Below are 23,866 nucleotides of genomic sequence, written 5' to 3'. Positions count from 1 at the left end.
ATTTCTAAGCAATTATATGAAAATCCATCTACATCCCTCTCAGCCTGTGGTCATGCCATGCCCTCAGTCCTTTACAAATGTGGTACCTTTCTTTACCATCATTTCCATTGTAACATCCTTTATAAAAAGTTGGCACCAGTGTCTTTATTATTGTTAGACCATGATTCCCACAAGAGGCTGAAGGAGAATGCTGTTGGAGGCCTAGCAGAGCCCTTTAGAGAAGTTTTCTAAACTGCACATTCCCTACAGGCACAAGAAGGCATCTTCCAAACTTCCCATCATATTACAAAACCACCGCCATCAAAATCAAGACCAACCTTGACTGTGTGCTGTGTGCAAAGCCTCCTGCCAGATGCTTTACCCGGGTTATCTCTGTAAACCCTCACAGCAGTCCTGTGACAATTATTACATAGTATTCCTTTTTAAAGTGGGGAAACACGTTTAGAAAGCCTAAATAGCTAGAAGCAAGAGAACATTTACCAACTAGCTAAACCGGGGTTTCAACCTCAGGTGTCTGACACGAGAGTCTCATAATTAAGTGGTTCTCAAACTTGAACGTGCAGCAGCCTCACCTGGAGGGCTTGTTAAAACACATGCTGCTGAACCTTACTTCCAGGGTTTCTGATTGAGTAGGCTTGGGGCGGGGCCCAAGAATTTGCATTTTAATAAATTCCCAGGTGCTGCTGATGCTACGCGTTCTGGGACTTCACTCTAGTAACGTTGTACTAGGGCACACTGTACTTGGGTGAATGGTCATATGCTTGATTGGCCTCAGATATGCAAGAAAACTTGGTGGTTTCTGCTTGGCCTGGTGTAGTCAGGAACTCTGCTGTGTTCATGCTGGAAAAAATGACCCATGGGTTTGAGTTTGTTCACTCAGGACGTGGGTTCACTCCGCTAATGGTCATGGCAGGAGACTGCCCGTTTCCTGGGCCTGGAAGGTACTGAGTCCTTCCTGTTAACTGGTAACAACCAGCCCCACCTTGCAGGAACACAGCGGATGGTCCCTGTTTAGGAACCATTTGGATGATACAGTTTTTAGGACTTGCAGTTGCAGTGTTGAATCCATTAGGCCCCAGTATTAGTTCGTGCTGGCATTGTTAGAAATAAAAGCCTGAGACGGGGTAATTTATAAAGTAAAGAGGTTTCACTGGCTCATGGTTTCATAGGCTGCACAGGAAGCATGGCATCATCTGCTTCTGGGGAAGTCTCAGGGAGATTTTACTCATGGTGGAAGGCGAAGCAGGAGCAGGTGTCTTATGTGGCAGGAGCATGACTCAGAGGGAGGGGAGGTGCCATACACTTTTAAACAGCCAGACTTCTTGAGAACTCACTCACTATGCAGTACCAAGGGGGATGGTGCTAAGCCATTCATAAGAACACCACCACCATGCTCCAGTCAACTCCCACCTGCCACATCTCCATCATTGGGGATTCCAATTCTGCACGAGATTTGGATGGGGACACAGACCCAAACCATATTAGCCCCTGTCTGCAAAGACCTCCAGTGCAGCCACAGTAAACTTGTGAATCATTGCTCATTTCCTAATTCTACCTGCCGTTGCAATTTAGTTCTCCACACTTATTTCCCTACTTGCAAAGCTCCTGCTGCCCGAATCTGTTCTTCCTTCCCAGGGCATTGTCGTCAAGACTCTTACAAGCTAGTTGGAAATGTTTGCACTCAGCAAGGCCTTCTTGTTTTCAAGAGGGGGAGTTAGATCATGGTGATAGAGAGATTTAGTGGCTATGGAGCCCTACTGCTTAGCAGTTAAGAACCTGCCTGCCTTCTAATCTAGGTCACTGGAGCTGGGTGGTCTGATAGAAGTTTTTTAACTTGGTGCTTCCACTTTCCTCATTACAAAATAAGATAACAAAATTACAACATTTCTGAGTTCTTGGGGTGTTAAATGACTTATTACATGCAAAAATCTTAGCAAGGTGTCTGGCCCAGAATAAGCACTAAATAAGCTGCCACTGGCACGAGTTCCTTCTCATATACCTGAAGGTCGGATGCTTTGGGGGAAATGTGGAGAAAGGACATTTGGACTGGATCTTCAAGTGATCTGGCTTATGATCAGTATGATCAATGTTTGGGGTTTTGGTAAGAATAGTCTTTGTGGAAGGAATAAGACAAAAAGAGAGAAAAATAGCCACGGGATGGGGGCGTGAGAAGGGTGAGATCTCTAGCAAGGAGACCATCTCTTGCCTATCTTGTGAACCTCTTCTACCCACCATGAATCCTGGGCTAGAAATAGGAGAACATCTCACCATTTGTAGGAGACCAGACCTTTGCGTTACATCGTGCCTGGGCTTCCTCCCTCCACACTTTGGGGCACTTTCTCAGACTCACTGGCAAGACCACCTCTTCTTTATGCACCATGCATAAAAGAACCCTCTGTGTTTGGCCTTATCTTGCTCTATAACAATAATGATCTATGTGTGTGATAGAGGGTCTTGTCTCTTGGTTGAATTGATTTTCTCCATGTTTGTGATGGAGCCATGTCCATCTCTACATTCTCCATGCTTGACTCATGGTGGGGATTCTTTGATTGTTTTCTGAATGTACAAATGGACACTGGATGGATAGATAAAGAGTTAAGTGAATACAATATTTTTCCACTGAAGATTAGTTCAAAGCACAGTGAAAGCAGTGTAATACAGAGCCGTGTTCCTCAGCAGGTGGTACGTGGATCAGTAGCATCTTTCTCACCTGGGAGATTGCTAGAAATGCAGGCTCCCAGGTCTCACCCTGGACCTGCTGAATCAGGATCTGCATTTTAACAGGATCCCTGGGTGATTCATGTACACATTGCAGTTTGAAAAGACCTGTCCAGTGGTTAAGAGAGAAAGCTCTGGAGACTGAGTTTCAGTTCTGGGTCTGTATCTTACCCAGCTGTGTGTACTTTTTCCCTCAGGGCCTTAGTTTACACATCTGTCAAATGGGCATAATGAGAGTAGCTCCTTCACTATCTTGTTGTGATGATTTAATGTGTTAACATGTGTAAAATGCCTTGCACAATGCTTGGCAAATGCAAGCATTCAGTGCTCAAAAAATAGTAGCAGTTGTTATTATTATCCATATCCTTCTGACTGCCCATGAGACCATGGAGAAAGAAAGGAAAACTCACTAAAGATCTAAATAGACACTGAGCTGTGTTTCCTCTCCACACCCGGTAGCTGGGTGGTGGGGGCTGGCTGGCCTCTGGGCTGCCCCTTCCTGCATAGGGCCCCCTCAGTGGGGCACTGCTGACGTGAGCAGCGTGGCCCTTCTCTCTGCTGCCATGCCACAAGCCCAGAGCTTCCTGGAGCTGAGGACATCAGCTAGACAGACAGAACCACCCTTTCCCTGGCGCTGAGTCATGCTATCTCTATTCAGACAGGGATCAGGGCAGGTGGGAAACTCTACAGCCTGGCGGAGATGCCCCAGGCGAGGGATTGGGTGACTCACACTGGGACATGAGTCACACTTATTACATAAGGACAGATCAAGAGTATTCACATGCCACACAAGCCTGAATCTGTCCCCACAGACTACGGGGTTGGGGGAGGGGTGTCAGCAAGGAGACTTGCCCAGAGACAAGTCCTGGATTCTCCTAAACAAGTTGGCCCCACTTCTCCCAGGTTGCTTCTTTCACACATGCCCAAAGACAATATTATCATTATTGATGTGGTTATAATTTGAAACAGACAGATAAATAGCTTTTTAGGACTAGAGAAAACCTGCGGGTAACTTATTTTAACTTTTAGAAATACAGATTAATTAGCACCCAAACATTGGAGATATGAAAAAGCAGGAACTTCTTTTTAAGAGCTATGTAAAAAAAAGTGAAGTGAGATCAAAAAGCAATTCAGTAGAGAAAATACATTTATTTAACAAACAAGGCATAAAACTTTTGCACTGATGAAATTAATAGCATTTTTCCTTCAACATATGCATACTCCAGGATTGTGGAGGTAGAGAGGGATGGATACCCACAGTGATGAGTGTGGTGGAACTCCAGGATTGTGGAGGTAGAGAGGGATGGATACCCACAGTGATGAGTGTGGCGGAACTCCAGGATTGTGGAGGTAGAGAGGGATGGATACCCACAGTGATGAGTGTGGCGGAACTCCAGGATTGTGGAGGTAGAGAGGGATGGATACCCACAGTGATGAGTGTGGCGGAACTCCAGGATTGTGGAGGTAGAGAGGGATGGATACCCACAGTGATGAGTGTGGCGGAACTCCAGGATTGTGGAGGTAGAGAGGGATGGATACCCACAGTGATGAGTGTGGCGGAAATCAATGGAAGCTTTCTCGTGAAATTGGTGTTAAGAGATTTGTGACACTGGACCTTCTAGGTTTAAGCTAAAGACAATCTGACATAACAAAGGCAGTTATGAAGAAAGAAATGTTTTCTAAATTATTACTTATAGTAAAGGAATACAGAAAACACTCCTCAAATCCAACTTTGCAATTCAGTTTCATCTATAAATGGTAAAGGTACTGGGCATTCCGCTATTGAAAAAGCTTTTGAAGTCCTCAACACTATAGAAGATGCTAGAGCTAAAATGCTGGGTTAAGTGATGAAGCAGAAAACAAGATTCTTTTTAGAGCTTTAGGGTCAAAGTTCCATTAACTACAACAAAAGGTCTCTCTACTCTGGAAAAAAAATCCAACTGTGAAATACTGGAATCAAACATAAAAATATTACCAGTAGTTATGAGAATTCAATGAACATTTTCCATCTTGATTACATTTTCAAAACTTTCTGTCATTATCGTGTTTTTATAACATAAACACATGTGTCTATACAAATTTATTATAAATAATAAATATTATATTTACCTTTTTAGAACATATATGAATATATAGCATAAAAGCGATACATAATATATAACATATATTATGATACAATGAATACTGGTAATATAGTATAACATAATATATAGTAAACTGCAAGATTAAACTTGAAGGAGACTGTGTACCCGGTGTTTTATATTCATATACCACATTCTTCCTATGTGGAAATGGTGACCAGCATACAAAGGTTAGCTAATTCATAACTTTAGTCTGGTGTACTTTAGAAGAAACATTAGATGGGTGTGGATTACGTGCTATATTAATCCCTTAGCTATTTCTGTGTAGACAATTCCGATTAATTTCCTTATTGCTGATCTAGCCAGGCAACAGCTTTTACTTGTGGTAGTAACAGGCCTTTCGACCTCAGTCGATAAATCAGATGGCAATAGAACTGGTGCACACTCCCTTTCATCCTCTCCCCACCCTTTCAATAAATGTTAATTTACTGGGGTTTTCCGGGCCATGGAAGGTACATGTCATAACCAAAGAACAAATCCATTTGCCTTTTCAACCCAAACAGCACTGTGGAGCTCCAAACCTTTCTGAACGCCAACAGGGCTGTGGCCCATGCCTAAAAATATAAAAGGAGGGTCTCTCACTTCCCACACAATCTTCAGAAATTCATTTTCTGTCAAATAGTGGCTCCAAATAGAAGGAAGTGGCCAGAACCAAATACTCATATTCTTATACATCAATCCGGATAATCCTCTGGTCCTGCTAAGCTACAAGGACTTCTAAAAACACACTCCAGCTATCATGAGACACTTCTTTCCAAGCCCTGATCTACCACAGACACAATAGCCATATTCATTTTCCAAAGACCCATCTGTTCACCTGTTGATCCCTAACCAGGGATTGCGAACTAAAGCCATTGGGCCAAATGGAGTCAGTTGCCTGCTTTCTCTCTTTCCTTCCTTCCCTCCTTCCTTCCTTCCATCCTCCCTCCCTCCCTCCCTCCCTCCCTCCCTCCCTCCCTCCCTCCTTCCCTCCCTTCCTTGCCCCCCCCGTCCCTCCCTCCCTCCCTTCCTTCCTTCCTTCCTTCTTTTTGTTTTGAGATAGAGTCTCACTCTGGTGCCAGGCTGGAGTGTAGTGGCGCAATCCTGGCTCACTGCAACCTCCACCTCCCAGGTTCAAGCGATTCTTCTGCCTCAGCCTGCTGAGTAGCTGCGGCTACAGGTGTGCACCACCACATCCAGCTAATTTTTGTATTTTTAATAGAGACGAAGTTTCACCACATTGGCCAGGATGGCCTCGATCTCTTGATCACGCTATCCACCTGCCTTGGCCTCCCAAAGTGCTGGGATCACAGGCCTCCCAAAGTGCCTGGATCACAGGCATTAGCAACCATGCCTGGCCAATGTGCTTGCTTTTACTTTTGGCCCTTTCTTAATGGCCCTTGATCTAAGAATGGCATTTATTTATCTATTTATTGCTAACCAGATGGTTTGAAATGAATATATAAATATATACCTATTAGCATTGAGGCTGCCTTTTGGCCTTGATTTTGCCCAAAATATTTACTCTCTGGACCTTAAAAGAAGCCTGTCCTGAAAATGTTTGTTGTAACCACCCCAACCCAAGCTACTATTTCCTGGATGCAGCACTGCACAGCTCCTTACTAATACTCCTGTTCCATGCTGCCCGCTCCCCACACTTTTTTTTTTTTTTTTGCACGAGCAGCCAGAAAACCCATCCGAGCATGATTTTCCTTTACTTGGAGCCTTCCTATGGCTTCTCCTTCTTCAATAAAAGGTAAACTCTCTACCTTTTCCTTCAAGCCTGAAGCCCTTGCCTTCTCTGCCTTCATCACCAACAACTCTCCCATTGGCTGGGTTCCAGCCTCCTGACTAACCTTCTGTTCTTTTTCACACTGAGCCTTTAGAGATGGCCCTAGAATATATGCTTCATGAGGGCAGGGACTCAGTGTTGGTGATGTCATCATGTTATTCAGGATGGTGTCTGGCACACAACAAACATCTCTATTCTGTACCATGGAATAGACATGTCATTTACCAAAGAACAAATCCACTTGCGTTCTCAACCCAAACACCGTTGTGGAACTCCAAGCCTTCCTGAATGTCAACAGGGCTGTGTTTATATAGATAAATATCATATGTGCCAATTTTATTACTTACTGCATTTGGCAGCTGCTGCTGCTGCTGTTGCTGCTGCCTCCTCTTCTTCTTCTCCTCCTCCTCCTCCTCCTCTTCCTCTTCCTCCTCCTTCTCCTTTTCTTTTTTCTTTTTTTGAGGCAGAGTCTCACTCTGTTGCCAGGCTGGGGTGCAGTGACATGATTTTGGCTCACTGTAACCTCCGCCTCCCAGATTCAAGTGAATTTAAAATGAATTTCCTACATTAGCCTCTTGATTAGCTGGCACTGCAGGTGCATACCATGAAGCCCAGCTAATTTTTCATGTTTTTAGTAGAAACGGGGTTTCACTGTGTTAGCCAGGATGGTCTCCATCTCCTGACCTTGTTATCTGCCTGCCTCAGCCTCCCAAAGTGCTGGGATTACAGGTATGAGCCACCATGCCCGGCCTTGCTTCTTTATCCGTCTGTAAAATGTTGGAAAAAAAATAAATTCTGCCTCTCAGCATTGCTATGAAGATTCAAAATCACTTATTTTTGCCATACATAGACATTAAAATTGACGTTAGAACTCAGGTCTTTCTGATACTGTGCCGCATCAACCTCTCTTCATTTAAACATTAGACCTTCCTCTGCTACATGACCTAGAAACAAATCCCTGTGTCTGTGAACACATGGCCTCCTCCTAGAGGAAATATCTTTGTCTCTGTGTCAGAGTGGGTCTGTTTACGTGCTCTCATCCAGGCAGCCTTGTGGCACTAAATAACTCAAATTCAAATTTGTCTGTAATCTTCCAAAGCCAGTGTCTGGTTTGACACTAGAGAGTCTTGTTTTTATGCTGTAACTACTCCCTAGAAGAGGAATTCTAACACCTTTTATCCATCTTCTCCCCTGCCCAACTGTGGGGCATGAGGCCACCTCTCTGGCCAGACATCTGGGTTTCTGCTGCTTTTTGCTGTGTTCACATGGCTCCTTGGCTACACTAGGTTCTTTGATTATTGGTTAGAATAGGTGGTTCCAGGGAAGGAGAGGAGGAGGGAGACAAGGATTTGGTACATAGTTGCAGCCTTTCCATTTATGGGACCAGGGCTTTTGATTCAATTTCCATCATCAACCATGGTCTTTCCCAAGCTTTTATCATGTTAGTGCTGCCCTTGTGATTTTTAGTTTATTGGTCCTACTCCTAAACATTTACTTAACATTTTCCTTTAAATCATCTCACTTTTTGACTTATTTAACATGCAAGTCTGTGCACACCAGGCCAAACTCCTTGGCAGGGGTCAGAAGGCCCTTCACTGTGTGCTTGGCTCCCATCTCAGCCTGTCTTGCCATTCCCTCCATCTCACTAGACGTTTCACTTAACTGATCATCAGAGTGGCTAACTGTGGCATTGCTCAAGTGCTTACTGCGTCCTAGGCTTGTGTACCCCTCATTTTGGTGAACCTCCCCACTGCAACACACACAAACCTTCCCCAGAATGAGGAATGCTACCCTAGAGAAGTGAAGTAATCAGCCAAGGTCCCACAAAGAGGAAGCAGGGAAGAGCAGAGGTGGAAGTTCTGCTGTTGTTCCCAGGTACGACACCCTCACCTGAAGTGACCTTTCTTCCACTAGGTCAGGCTCTTTCAGATAGAAGTCCAGGAAAAAGCACAGATTTGATGCTTTTGCTTCTTTTCTAAACATCGCTCAGTGGATGACTTGTGAGTGGATGGGGCCATATCGAAGCTTGTTACCTGTGTCATGGAATCCAATGCCTAAAGCATTATTTTGTTGACCAGGGGAGGAGAAAAAACAGTTTTTTAAAGAGTTTTTTTTCATGAAGAGATAAAGAAGAGTAGGAATATATTGGTCTGTTTCCAAATCAACAATAAACACAGGGCCCCACTTATTTATTTTTTTAACCTGGTGCAAACTCTTCTTTATCCAAGGCATTTGCTTTGCTTCTTTCATTTTCCCCTTGAGGCCGGCTCCCGAGGCCACAGAATGAAAGGGGTCTGAAAAAGCACGCCACCAGTAAGCCAGCATGCCATTCAGTATCTTTTCTTACACAACAGTTATTTGTAAACTAATCAATAAACTTTTCTCATTTTGTTTGCTCCTTTAGAAGTCTTAGCAGCCGCCTGCTGAACCATGAAGAAACTTAAAATAGCGATGATCTCCCCTTGACGCTGCCGCCTCTTCCCTTCCGTAGAACTCCCCTTGACGCTGCCGCCTCTTTCCCCCCGTAGAACCCATGAGTCAATCTGTGGTGTTTATACTTGAGGCCATATGAAGCTAATCTGTATGGAAATAAAGGATGGAAATATTCAGATTGAGTTTTACTAAGTGAACCTGAGGTTTTTCTGTTCAGCAAAATAGGCCAGGTAAATGCGTTTCTGATACAGAATAAATCACTGGTTTGAAGACCTGTATTTCCCATTTGCCATTTTGCTTAGAAGCAATTCACAGTTCTCTGGGTGGATTGTGAAAAGCACCATCCCCTTCCTCCAGGGTAGTTCCTGGAGCGAAACTTATGTTCCTATTAGAGTTTTGGGGTCCTATTCTCCCAACCTGAGGCTGAAGGTGTTGAGGACTTCACAGAAGAAAGAAGAAAGGAAAAGATTCAGACATGTGTTCATAGGGCAATTTACAAGCCAGGCCCAGAGTCCTTACTCAGGAAATAAGACACGCACACTGGCTCTGGGAAACAGAAGATTGGCACACAGTGTTGTCAATGCAAAGATTGAGACAGGTAAGGAGTTGCCATAGGAGAACGTAAAACGGGAGCCCATTAGCAGTGCATGTGTTCAGGCCCACCCATTTGAAGCACTTGGTTCTAGTCTAGGTCTTTTCATTCATTCATTCATTCACTTAGTCATTAGTTCAACAATATCTGTTGAATGTAGGTGCCTTTTTAGAAGTCCAGCAATGAACAAAAAAGACATGTTCTCTTCTCTCATGAAGTACATAGTTTTAGTGTATATTATTGTTATTATTTGAGACAAAGTCTTACTATGTTGCCCAGGCTGGAGTTCAGTGGCATGGTCAGGGTCCACTGCAGGCTTGACCTTCCAGACTCAAGTGATCCTCCAGCCTCAGCTCCCCAAGTACCTGGGACTAAAGGCATGCACCACCATATCCGGCTAATTATTTTTTTTTAATTTTTAGTAGAGGCGAGGTCTTGCTGTGTTACCCAGGCTGGTCTCAAACTCCTGGTCTTAAGTGATCCTTTTGCTTCAGGCTCCTAAAGTTCTGGGATTACAGATGTGAGCCACCTGGACAGTTTTAGTGTATCTCAAAGCATGAGCTGCAATATGAGAAAAAGGAAAGAGGAGGAAAGGAGAGGAAAGTCATTCCAGGTCCAGGGAGTGGCCGGAGCAGATGCGTGGAGATAAGGCGCAGCCCAGTGTTTTCTAGAACTGCACTGCATTCCTTACTACTTCGCTGTGATCTTTCAGGTTAGAAGTGGGGAGAAATGATAGCAGCAAGTCTTCAGCTTGTCCAGCAAGCAGTATAAAAAAAGTAGTGCCTTCGTTTTATGGTTCTCCCGTATACTTTATTTTTGTATCTCCAGCATGGAAATAAATAAATTTTAGAACTCTTAGAGGAAATATTCCTCAGAAAGCTCTTGATTTCTTTGTCATGGACTTATTTCAGACTACCTGGGGCCATACTTAATGCCATCAGACGGAGGTACAGATTGCAAAGCTGTGGGCAGGTGCTGATCTGGGCTACGGAAAAGACCATGACCAAGACCAGCCCTATGTGGTCAGGGGAGTCACAGATTTGGGGCAGAGCTTGGAGAAGGGTAGCCTGGTACATGTAGTACATTTAGAGCACCCAGAGGAAGGGGAAGCATCTCGACATGCTATGGTTTGCAAAGCCTGAGGAAAAACAAATAACAGCCATGGGCAGTCCCTACTGAAATACCAGAATTTATCCAGGAGTGAAAAAAGCTCCTGATAACTGATGCTTGCTTACATGTTGAACCATAGGAAAGAGGTTGATCATTTTTGCTATGGAGGATGGCAGTTTTGTAGGTTTTCACCACTCGGTTGCAGGTACAGTATGGGACTGTTTATCCTTCTCATCTCACAAAATCTCACATTACCTATTTGAGTTAAAAAGTCCTTATTCCAGAGCTGGAGAAGTCAAAGCTCAACAAGGTGATATGAATTGCCCAAAGCCACATAACCAGAGGAGCCAGGACTCAGACTTAAATCTGTACATCGTCAAAGCCTGACCACGGATTGAGGCTCAGGGGCCTCTATTTTTTCTGTGTTGGAGCCTATAGGCCCTTGAGAGCCCTGTGGTCTGGGTGGGTCCAGTCTTCTCTTTTCTACTCTGCATATCATCTTTCCTGGACTCTGAAACCAGCCTGGTCCTGGGTATCTTTGTGCCCTGATTATCTGGAACTTCATGGAGCTGGAGGACAAGACACAGACTTCTCTGGGACACTGGGCTTCTGATGAGGGTGGAGGCTGGACAGATTCTGGAAGTGTTTCCTGGTGTCTCAGTCTCTGCAGGGGTTTCTCATTCTGACTGTCTCAGCACTCACCTCCCCCAACCTCATCACAGACCCTGCTTTGTCAAGAATTCTCCAGGTCTGAATTATCAATGCCAAAGCTTAGATAGTTACCAGCCCTTCTTTGAATCCTCCGCTATGAGAGGTTTATAGCAGTCAGAATGGGCAAAGTTATGCTATAAAACCAAACATTCCCCCAACTCAGTGGCTTAGCATAATGTAAATCTCTCTCTCTCTCTTTCTCTTCCCATGCTACATCTCCAGCAAGGGTCTACAGGGGGTCTCTGTTCATCAGGGCCACACAAGGCCCTAGGCCAAAGGGGGCTTTTTCTCAGTATATGTTTTTACAATTGCCTCAGCATAGGAAGTAATATGGTTTGGCTCTGTCACACCTCGAATCTCATCTTGAATTGTAGCTCCCATAATTCCCACGTGTTGTGGGAAGGACCCAGTGGGAGGTAATTGATTCATGGGGGTGGGTCCTTCCCATGCTATTCTCATGATAGTGAATAAGTCTCACATGATCTGATGGTTTTATGTAAGGGAGTTCCCTTGCACAAACTCTTTTGCCTGCTGACATGTAAGACGTGCATTTGCTCCCTCTTCACCTTCTGCCATGACTGTGAGACCTCCTCAGCCATGTGGAACTGTGAGTCCATTAAACCTCTTTTTCTTTATTAATTACCCAGTTCTTGCATATTTTTCATTGGCCAAAGCAAGTCACATGTCCAAATCTAGCTTCAAAGGGAGTGGAGAAATATAACTTGCCCATGCGTCTAGAAGACAGAGCACAAGAAATATTTAGGGAGAGCATGAATGATGTCCAAAGCTAGTCAGAATAGTGTGGAGGAAAATGAGCTTATCTCTTGGCCATTAGACATGGCTCTTCCAAGCACATAGCTTGGTGAAAGACTGATTCAGTAGGATAAGAGGCTAAACCAAGCAAGCTCTAATGTTCAGAAAAATCACGAGAGCACATTTGAGTGCACTTCCATTGCTGAATGTTGTTATTGTGTTGAGAGGCTAGAACCAAGTGAGCAAGAAAATTTTCCTTGCTAGGATGTCGCCATATTGCTCAGGCAACTTTTTCCTTGGTCTTCCGTCTTAAGCGGAACTGACTCCAAAGAGCAGCCCTCCTTGAATAATTAATAATAAAACTGAGATGTCACATCTAAATAGTCTTCCTATATGAAAGCCAATTTTATAGGGAAACATGTCCACATACCTTTCGAGAACTTTTCTCTGAGTTATACAAGCCACATCAGCACTGGAAATCTTTCTTTAGGCAGACATTAGTCACTGGGATGAGTTGCATGCTATAAACTGATAGCCCTTAATGTCCATGTCAAATAAATCTATTTATACACAGTTTATATGTCTATATATAATAGAAGGCATCAGTGAGTGCTTCCAAATGCTGATGTGTCTGATGTGAGTACAGGCAGCTTATATGCAATGCCCAGAGACAAGAAGAGCAAGCTACTGATTTAGTTTGTATTGCGACATTGCATGGTTCTACCCCCTCCCCCATTTCTCTAAATACCATCTAAATCTGAAAGAGGAAAAGGTAGCGGATAAAGAAATTGAATAAAATGTTTACGGCCACACAAGCTGATATTTCTTGTGTGTCCTTTCTTATTTAAGCCAAATGATTGTATTTAATATAAATTCAAGAAAGTCAAAGTGTTGAGAACATTCTCACTGTAATTATTTTTTGCCACTATTATCAATCCTTTATTCAACAAATGTTTATTCAGTGCATACAATGTGCTGAACAGTGAAGAAGACAGGCCAGGTCCTTAATGTCATGGAAATTATGTTCTAGTGAGATACAGACAGTGAGTAAGTAGACAAATATTTATATAATAAAATTTCAGGTAATAAAGAGTCCTTTAAAGGAAAACAAAGCAAGGAATGAGGATGGTGAGTGACAGGTTGGTTTTAGGTATCGGTAGTTGGGGATGCTTCCTTACAGAGGTAATATTTGGGTTAAGAAATGAACTAAAGTGATTGAATGAGTCATTGGAAGGTTTTGAGGCAGATAATTTCAGTCAGAGGAAGCTGGAAATTCAAGGATGTCTTAATTTTTGCTTTGAGCAACTGAGTATATGGCAGAGCTATTTACTAAAAGGGGAAGAAATGAGTTCGAGGTGAGAAATCACAAATTCTATTTTGCATCTCTAACATTTGAGATGCTTACTTGGCATCTGAGTGAAGATATCAAGTATGTAGATGAACATATGAGTCTGGAGTTTTAGACATCAAAGCTAGATATATCGAGATATAAATTTGGAAATCATCAGCAATGAGATGGTATTTAAAGCTGAGAAACCATATGAGGTCACTAAGAGAATTTGTTGTAAATATGGGAGACAAAAGGACTAAGCTCAAAATCTTTGGATGAACCAACATTAAAGACTGAGAAAAAACAAAGAATTCGACTGGCCAGAAAGAAGGGAGGAAAACCAGGAAAGTATTGTGATTAAAAAGATAAGATCATAAAAGGTTGCAATAAGAAGAAGTCACCTAACTACGTGTACCACATGACCCTGAGAATTCAGACAATGCAGCCTAAGCGGTGGGCATTGAATCAATGAAGGTGATCAGAAAACGTAATGAGATTTCTTAGTTGAGCAGTGGAAAGGAAATTTGAAAGTGCACTAAGGGATTCTGGAATGACAGTCTGATGTGTTCCTCCAGAAAAAGGTGGTAAAGAAATGGGAGGAGCTACTAGGAAAAATTTTGAAATCAAGGGCAAGTTTCTTTGTTTCTTTATAGATGGGAGACCTTTTAGCATGTTTGAATGTTGGTGGGAATGACTCAGTATGTTGCTGATGCAGGACGGAGAGCAATAACTATAGGGGTAAAGTCCTTGGAAGGATGATAGAGGGTGGGTTTAGGTAGCAGCAGGTATGTTGGAACCATCATATAGGAAAGAAGGGAAGATTGAGTCCATGTGTAGAGATGGAGGTGGAAAAGAGAGAATATCCTTCTGATTATTTCTATTTTCTGAATAAAGTAATTATCCTGTTCATCTATTGAGAATGAGCATTGACTATTTGAGAGATGAGAAGAAAGTGTCAACATTCATCTGGATCAGTGGAGGAGGTATTGACTGGGGACTGTGTTAGCTGTTTAGGTAGTGCCGGAGGCCCACTTAAGACATGTGGTCATAAATCTTAAGTGAGGCCAATAAACATGGTTGTAAATTTTTCTCTAGCCACATTCTGATGTTCAGGTATGGGCATGAAGCAAGAAGAGAAATGAGCTTAAACGGGGATGAGATTTATAATAGCAGTGACAGAGGGAGAGGAAGCTGAGGTTAGGAGAGGGAATTCCTGTAAGGATGAACCATGGAATCCAAACTGAAGTAAACAGGTTGATAGCATATGACCCTGAGACTAGAGTCTCTATAGGGGCATAAGCACTGCCTGTGTTGGTGTGTAGATGAGAGAACATGATCTTCCCATGGCCAGAACATCTGATGTTTGACACCTAGATATTGGAAGTGGTGTGGCTATTGATAACATACAAGGTTAGAGAACATCTTTGGAGGAAAATAGCTGATGTGTGCTGGAGGAAAATCACTAAAATATCATTATCTAAGGAAGAAAATACAACAAGAAAACATTGATATATAATTTTTAGACCCTGACTACTAAAAAAATTAAAAAGGGAAGTGGGAATGAATTCCCAACTTGAATAACTTGGTAAAGTGAACCAGTGAATCCCACCCAAATGCAGTGACCCACTTTTGATCAGTTTTGAGGTCTGCCTGTGCAGCTTTTTGATAATGAGGTGTTAACATTTGACATAAGTGATTTTTTATTTTACAAAAAAAAAGAAAAACAGATTTACAATTAATCTTTACGATAGTCTCACAGGATCTGGCTCACATTGCCCATTTATTCTTGAATGTGAGAAAGGAGACAGATTTAGAATAGGGTGGAAAATACTACAGATTCCACAGCTTCTTGTGATGATAATGCAAATGGCAATGAGTGACCTTAAACTGCGCTTCCATTAATAGTTGTGGTGATTGTGACTTTTTGTGGTATTTTGTATTTCCCATGCAATTCAGAGGGATTTCATGAACATCTGGACACTACCGTGCATACATATTAGTCATGTGAATGACATCCAACAAGAGTGTTTATGGAAAATACAGGGAAGGATGTTGTGGATTTCTACTCTAGCAGACAATGTGTCCACTTGTTACAGAACTGGCCCCAGTGAATCACACCTCCTCAAACACATGCTCCTTTGCTATGTGACTTTGCTACTCCTTCCATCAAGAAGTAGAGTTTTTTCTCCATACTTTGAATTGAGCTGAGGTTGTGACTTTTTTTGACTAAGAAAATGTGGCAAGAGTGACATGGTGTGACTTCTGAGTCATGGCCTTAAGAGCCCTTGTAGTTTTTGCTCTTGCTTTCCCAGATCATGGCTGCCTCCATGCAAAGGTCCAGGCTACTCTTTTGGAAGATGAGAGCCATATAGATTGAGAGGTCCAGCCGACAGCCAGCACTGGCAGCCTGACATGTGCCATCTTGGATTCTCCAGCACCTATTAAGTCACTAGCAGACTGCCATGCTATAAACATTTCTACTGGAGATCAGCAGAAGAGTCACCCTGCCGAACTCAGCCCAAATTGCCAGCTCATGGAATTGTGAGCTAATGAGTGACTGTTGTTTCACTAAGTTTTTGGGTGATTGAATATACAATACAAAGACAAAGGGAGAAGGAGAAATAATGTCCATTGAGAATCTACTTTGTGTTGAGCAACTCCTGAGAACATTATCTTGATTTTGCTTGATTACATCTCCCTTAGGAGGGTATAAGTTTCTTCACAGTGAGAAACTGAAGGTCAAAAAACTTCAGTAACTGACGCAAAGTCACACATCTTCTGAGTAATAGAGCAAAGATGAAAACTCAGAGTGTATCTATGTGCCCGAATCTCACTCTTTGAGTATATCAGTTTCCTAACTTAAACTCACTTACAAAATATCTTTGGATGTTGTGGCAGATCTTTATACAAATGGATGTATTATTTATTTAATAATATGTTCTTTAAACTGGCTCACTTGAATAAGTAACTAATCAAACAAATATATTTAAGGCAGAAACATTACTTTGACTAACAACCATGTCTAATATTTATTGCATGCTTTCCCTGGGATAAGTACTCTCCTAATTGCTATGCATTAATTAATTTATTTAATCCTTACAAAAACTCTATGAGGTTGGAGCTATAATCATCCTTGTGCTCATTTTACAGATGAGAAAATAAAGCATGGAAAATTAAATAGTTTCTCAATGTCACCAAAGAAGTGGTTGGCTTTAAGCTCTGTGGTTCCAGCACCTGCACACTTAGCCCTGAGGCCAGAGGTTTTTAACCAGGCACAGTCTTGCCAGGGAACATTTGGTAATTTCTAAAGACATCTGGGATTGTCCTGACTGGGGAATGTGTTACTGGCATCTACTGGGTAAGAAGCAGGAATGCTACCAATTATGTTACAATGCACAGGACAGCTCCCTACCACAAAGAATGATCCAGGCCAAATGTCAACAGTGCTGAGGTTAAGAAATCCTCTTCTAGGCCATTCTCCCTTTATAAATGGTAAACAGAAACAAGTAAATAGAAACTCAGCCGAAACCAAACAATGTTAAAGAATCTCTCTAAACCCATTGCTTGCCCATTATATAAACCTTGGACCTCTCTTTGTGTTGAAAAGAGATTTGCAAACATTAGAGAGATAGTAAAGACAAGTACCCAGTGGAGGCTTTTTCCTAGGTGTAATCAGAGAATAATAAAAGACTTAGAATGAAAATTAAATCCTCCTGTATGATTCTAAGTTTCTTATGCCGTGCCTGAGTCCCTACCAAATCATCCCTCAGTCCACTGGCACACATCCCATCCTTTGCGACATGGGGCACTATATCCACTATATAGTGGCTAGCGGTCCAAATCCAGCCCACCACCTGATTTGCAAATAAAGTTTCATTGGAACTTACTCACACTCACACCTGTTCACTGATACACTGTCTGTGGCCGCTTTTGTACAATAGCCACTGAGTTGTGTGGTGACAGCAGAGATCATATGGCCTGCAAAGCCTACTGTATTTCCTTTCTGGCCCTTTATAGAAAGTCTTTGCCAACCCCTGCCTAGAACTGTGCCTGGTACACAGTTGGCCCTCAGTAAATATTTGCTGAATGATTAAAGCTTTTGAAGACACCACTTTGAGCTGAAAGCCTCTTTCTACCTTGCCCTTTCCTCCATTCTTCCAACACTCTCTTTTTCTTACCCCATCCCTCACCCATTTATTTATTTATTTGTGCATTTTCACTTTGCTCAACACAAAGTGACAGCTCCATTCTTAAAAGAAACACTTGTCGGCTGCGTCGTTGATCACTGTAAGCCGCTCAGTTTTAGGGCTCAGAGATATAAATGGATCTGCTTGAGAGGGGATGGTGATGGATCGCCGTCTTCTCAGGAGCCTGAGCAGTTCCCTTTCTCCCTGTGGCTGTTGGCATTCACCACGCTTTCTCAGCTCCAGCACTAAGGGATATATAATAGACACGGGAGGAACCATAAAAGTAACATCTGAAACTGCTGCAGAGCTAAGTATTGATTTATTCATTACTATAAATTTTTTGTCATTACTATGCAATTGCTCTATCTCAGGAAGAATTGATAAATGTGGTTGGAACCTGCAACCTACTGTGTAAAACTTTTTCCCCCTTCTGTAATTTCCTGTAACTCTTCTAAAGAATCATTATTCCTTATTACATAGCCCTGGCGTGCCACCTATTTAGATAAATGCGTGAACAAGTGTGCAGTAAATATTCATAGTGGCCCATGTGTCAACGATATATGTCACTAATTAGATAATTTAGTGGTTCACATAAATAAATAAGAAAATAGAAGAACACCCAGGAAAACAGTGAAATAAAACACAGGCTCCTTGTAGGGGTCTGGGCATATCCAACAGCTTTTCAGGCTCATAGTATCACTTTGCATGCTGGCAGCCTATCAGAAGGTCACAGTTGGGCTGAAAGAGGCTGATTACAGATGGGAAAAGAAACAGCGATGTGTTAGAATGTGAAGGAGACGGATTCACTTTGTCAGCGTGCATGACAAGTACATGACATCCGTTTGGGCCTTCTCAGCAAACCACACAGTTGTTACCTAAGCAAGTCCACTAGCGAGGGCTCTCAGGAGACACATGGGCCTTTCTATCTCTTCTGCCCTCTTTGTTTTGTGGAATCTGCTGTTTTACTATTGTACTGATGCAAAGGTAACTGGGCTCAGAGTTTGGAGATGATGGGTTCGAGTCCTGACTCCGATGCAAAGTGGGAAAATTCCTTATTTAACTTGGGCCTTAATGTTCTTATCTGCAGAATGGGAACGGTCATCATTTTTATAATAATGACAATGGTAGTGTTAATAAAGCTCAGATGAGGCAGCAGACATGGAAGGCGTTTGTGGAGTCTAAAGTCTAAACAGATACAAAAAGACTTGTAGACTTTTTAAAAAATTTAAATCAAGGAATGTGATAGTAAGCATATAAAGCAACTATTTAGAGAATCAAGAAATTAGAAGCTACTATTTAGTGGGTTCCTCCTTTATTTTCTGAGCTAGATTTTTCCCATGGGTTGTCCACTAGGATGCATCCAAGTGAGAAGGCTGTTTTTCACATTTTACCGGTAGAGAAACCGAGGATGAGAGACATTCGGTGTAACTTGCCCGAGGCCAAGTGAGATGGTGGAATAACACCTACCTCTCTCTGGCTCTATCCCCCATACCTCCCGTGCTGCTAACTCATGCTGTGTTGCTTCTAGGTTACAGTTTAAAGAACTTACTGTTTTTCAAGAAATAAAAAGATTTCAATTTGAGTTGTCTAAAAAAGTTGACGGTATCGACCAAACTCACAGAGCGATCCTCCTCAACCGGCACTGGTTATATGAACACGTCAGAGTCCTGTTCCCATAAATGCAGTTATCCCTAACTCAGTCAGTTTGATTAAGGGTCTCTGTGCTGACCTCATCAAGTGGTGTTAAGCAAAAATAATTGGATCTACTGAGTCCTGAGATCTGACTGATTAGCTCCTAATGCATGAATCTGGCCTTAGCCCTTTCTAGTGGTGTGTTAGAATGTGAGGGAGTTAGATTCACTTTGTCAGACAGCCAAAGCTATGTCTTCTAGACATGGTTAAACTAGTCAGGGTCCCCTCTGGTATGTTAATTTATGTCAAATGTAGATAGGATAAATCCTATAGTTGGCCATTAAGCAATCATATAGAAAGTGAACTTATTCATATCTGGGTTTACCTAGTTATAATTAAAAGCACTAGTTAATTTATTTAACAAATAGTTTACACTTGACAGTGTCAGTAGCAAGGGAAAACACTAGGAATGCAAAGATGAGTCAAATGAAGATGATTGTACCTATCCCTGGAGCTCTGGTCAAAGGCCCCTGCTATAATTGTTGAACAACAAAAATATGGATGAATGGATGGATAAAATACAGATGCGTGAGTAGGTGGATGGATAAATGAATTGATGGATGGATGAATAGATGAATAAAGGAAACTGCCTTAATTACCTAAACACCTTTTCCTTTTTTTTTTGTTCAGAGGAAGGCTCAAATCCATTGATTAATATCCTTTATGACTAACTTTGGTACCAAAATGAATCTATTTATGTTCCAAATATATACTCCTATTGCCTAATTTCTTCCTTTTTATTGATAGCTGAAGCTCTGGACTTGTCTCTTGTCTAGGTTTTGTCTCTTCTTAGTCAAGTCTTTCCCAACATCACTTTGATTGCACTCTGCATGGACTTGAATCAGGGTTAAGCTGTGTCTCTCTTCAAGCCTCCCTGGGATTCACCCAGTACTGAATTCAGTGCCTACAGGAGTAAAATTTGACACAGTGGATAAATGAATAGATGCTAATCAATGGAACATTGCTGGGTGGATAGAAAGATGGGTAACCATGTCTTCCATCCTCGTTCCTCCAATATCAACAGCAGTGCTTGGCTCACAATAAATGATTATAGGTGAGTGAATAGGTGGTTAGATGATTGAGTAAAAAAGTGATTAGGTGACTAAATACAGAAGTGGTGGGTGATGAGTAAATGATGGATGGATGGATGCCCCTGTGCATGAATGAAAGGATAAATTACTGGGTAATCGCTGGGTGGGTAAATGGAGGAATTGTTAAGTGGGTGAATGATGAAAAGGGAGCATGTGAGTGGATTTCAGCATCGATAATCCAATGAATGGACAGGTGAATATATGGAAGTATATCTGCCTGGATGAGGCTTGGGAGGATGTAAGCATAAGTAAATGAATGTGTGAATAAAGGAATGGATGGTGGGATGAATGTTTGGATTGCAGCCCTAAAGCCTGTTGAGTGCTGGAAGAACACAGGCTGGAGACGTAAACTCTGCCCTGATTATGGCCAAAGTAAACAATCTTCTTGGTTTAGGGAAATGATGCTGCTGACTTTGGGAAGATTAAGGGCATCGTACACAAGGGCATGGAAAGTCTGACTTGCTGGCCAGAAGAGTGATAATGACTGGTGGTTTCCAAGCACTGTTTATAAAATAACCAGAAAGGCAATGAATGTGTTTCTTGGGTTCCTTCAGGCCACAGTGAGGGGGGAATGTAACCTCAGCAGGGACAGCCTTATGCAAAAGGCTAGCCAGTGCAGTCTGCATGACTGCCTTTGGGTTACAGACCTGCTACTGACCAGATAGACTTGTTTACTTTGATTCTCTCTGTCTCTCCTCCCTCCCTCCCTCCCTCCCTCCCTCCCTCCCTCCCTCCCTCTCTCTCTCTCTCTCTCTCTCTCTCTCTCCCTCCCCTCTCTCCTCTCTCCTCTCTCCCTCGCTCCCACCTTTCTTTTCTTCCTCCCTCCCTCTTTCCCTCCCTTCCTTCTTTTCTTTCTTCCTTCCTTCTTCCCTTCCCTCCTTTTCTCTTCCTTCCTTTCTGCTCTTCCATTTTTTTTTCTCACTGCCAGGCAGGAATAACCTAGGCTCAGAAAACAAGGGCTCTTGGGAACTGCCCCACACTTTGCTTTGAAATTTGGAGCTTCACTTGGGAGTCTGGTTCAGGCCTCATGTTAAGCTGGCTGGAGGATTCCCCTCTTTCAGGATCATCAACTACCTCTTAGTATATAGATCCTCTACCACTACTACCTAAGAGGTAAGCAGTGATCCTGAGAGTGGGGTCATCCTGGAGGGGCTGCATCTCTCATCTGGTGAGAGCCTTCTTGATAGTGAGACTATGCAAAGTCCTGAGATGCTGTGGGGTATCACATGGCAAAGGGACTGAGTGTGATAGCTCAGGTCTCTCTTCCTCTTCTTATAAAACCACCAGTTGTACTCCCATGATAACCCATTAATCCATTAATGTACTAATCCATTAATCCATGAATGGATCAATTGATTCATTAGAGCCAAGCCCTCCTGACTCAATCATTTCTTAGGGTTAGGGTTAGGAATATACTTGTATATATATATATGTATATGCATATATCTGTGTGTATATGTAATATTCTGATTAACTGAGAGGATCTGTGATGTAGTGGAATAAGCAAGGGGCTTGGAGCCAACCTGATGTTATTGTCTATTGACTTGGATAGTTTGCTATACTCCCAAAGTCTTCTTTATCTGCTAAAAAAATGAAGCAGGAATATGGTTTTAAAAACACCTGCCTCATGTCATTATTGTAAACTTAAAAGAGGTAATGTGAAAAAATTAGTACCTGACTGGCACATACTACGTGTCTTATTTAAGTTAGTAATTCTTACTCTTTTTGGTTAATTGTTTAATTCCTCTTCCATAGTTAGGGTACACCAAAGCAAGTGAGACCTGGGCATGGGTTAAATATCAAGTGGGCTTATTCACCTGGTCTGTTGAAGTCTCTTCTCTTGGGTTGCAAAGGAGAGAACTCATTCATGTGGTCAGACAGCCTAGCCCCACTGGTTAACCCCAGAATGTGTTTGATCCCTTCTCCCACTGGTTGACTTTCCAAGACAGGAGGGAGGGGAAGTCAGTATCAGTTGGCATTTTTTCTGTGTTACTGCAGGAATTGCTATTTGTCCAATTTCATTGAGCTCAATGAGAAAGCAGACTATTTATATGCTATCCCTTAGAACATCTGAGCCCATCAAGGCCAGGGTCTTTCCAGGTCCTGGGATGAGATTGGTCCTGTTAGATGTGCTCTGACTATACCAGGAGCTTCCCCTCTGTCTTAGACTGCTTTCTGTTTCTTATAACACAATATATGAAACTGGGTAATTTATAAAGAAAGGGAAATTATTTCTTACAGTTATGGAAGGTGAGAAGTTCCAGGTGGAAGGGCTGCATCTGAGAGATTCTTCTTGCTAGTGGGACTCTCTACAGAGTCCTGAGATGGTGGAGGGGATCATCTGGAGAAGGAACTGAGTGTGCTAGCTCAGGTCTCTCTTCCTCTTCTTATAAAACCACCAGTCCCACTCCTATGATAATCCATACATCCATTAACCTATGAATCTATGAATGAATCAGTCTATTCATGAAGTCCAAACCCTAATGAGCCAATCGTCTCTTAAAGGCCTCACCTTTCTATACTGCCACATTGGGGATTTAGTTTTCAACTCATGAAATTGGGGGGACACATTCAAACCACAGCACCCTCTCATAATACTCTTATGTTGTATCATGATGGCTTGTATAATATCTGTTTTCTTCAGTAGACAATAAGATATATAGGGACAGAGGTTGTGTCAACTTATTTACTCTTGGATTCCAGCAACACACACAGTAGAAAGTTCAAATAAAATATTTGTTAAAAACTGAATAGCTAAACTTCGGTCTCTTTCACAGCATCAAAAGAAAGATTTTGTGCACCATTAAATCCTTGGCTGCTAATACCAAGTCTGGAAGCAGAGGAGGATTTAGTTAGGGTTATTTGAATGTAAGCAACAGAAACGAACTCTGATGAACTTTGCACATAATAAGGGATGTGTTGAAGGGTATTGGGTACCTCACAGATTGCAGGGTCAGGCCACCGAGACTTGGAAAGGGTAATAGCCAAAAGTTAAAAAGCAATCTCTTTAGCAAAAAGCACTGGATGTGATTTAGCTGCAGTTGCCTTTTGAGGAGCTGGTTCTACTCGAGGTTTAAGTTTCTGAAAGTCAAAGTGGGATTGGCCTAAGTTTCAGCAGTAGAAGGGGAATGGATATCAGCCAAACAAGCAAACAGAGGTGCAGAGTGATGATGAGCAAGGAGGTAACGTGGAGACTTTTCTCGCCCCCTCCCCAAGTGAGTAGACTCCTGCATCATTGCTCAGAAGTGTTAAAAACCATTTACCCCATCACCCTCCCTGTTTCCAGAGACTTCAGAGAATTGGAAAAGTGTCTGCCTCAGACTGGGAAGGCCACAGA

General features: G+C 42.4%; 1 protein-coding gene across 14 annotated transcripts in view; it reads left to right on the top strand.

Moving 5' to 3' along the window:
* The window catches only part of LOC128930282 (uncharacterized), a 968,777-nt gene that overhangs the window by 535,254 nt on the left and 409,657 nt on the right, over positions 1-23,866 (top strand). The gene's annotated exons all lie outside the window — the stretch shown is intronic.

This window comes from Callithrix jacchus, chromosome 20, assembly GCF_049354715.1.
Source record: "Callithrix jacchus isolate 240 chromosome 20, calJac240_pri, whole genome shotgun sequence".
Lineage (NCBI taxonomy): Eukaryota > Metazoa > Chordata > Mammalia > Primates > Cebidae > Callithrix > Callithrix jacchus.
This window is presented reverse-complemented; position numbering and strand designations above follow the sequence as displayed.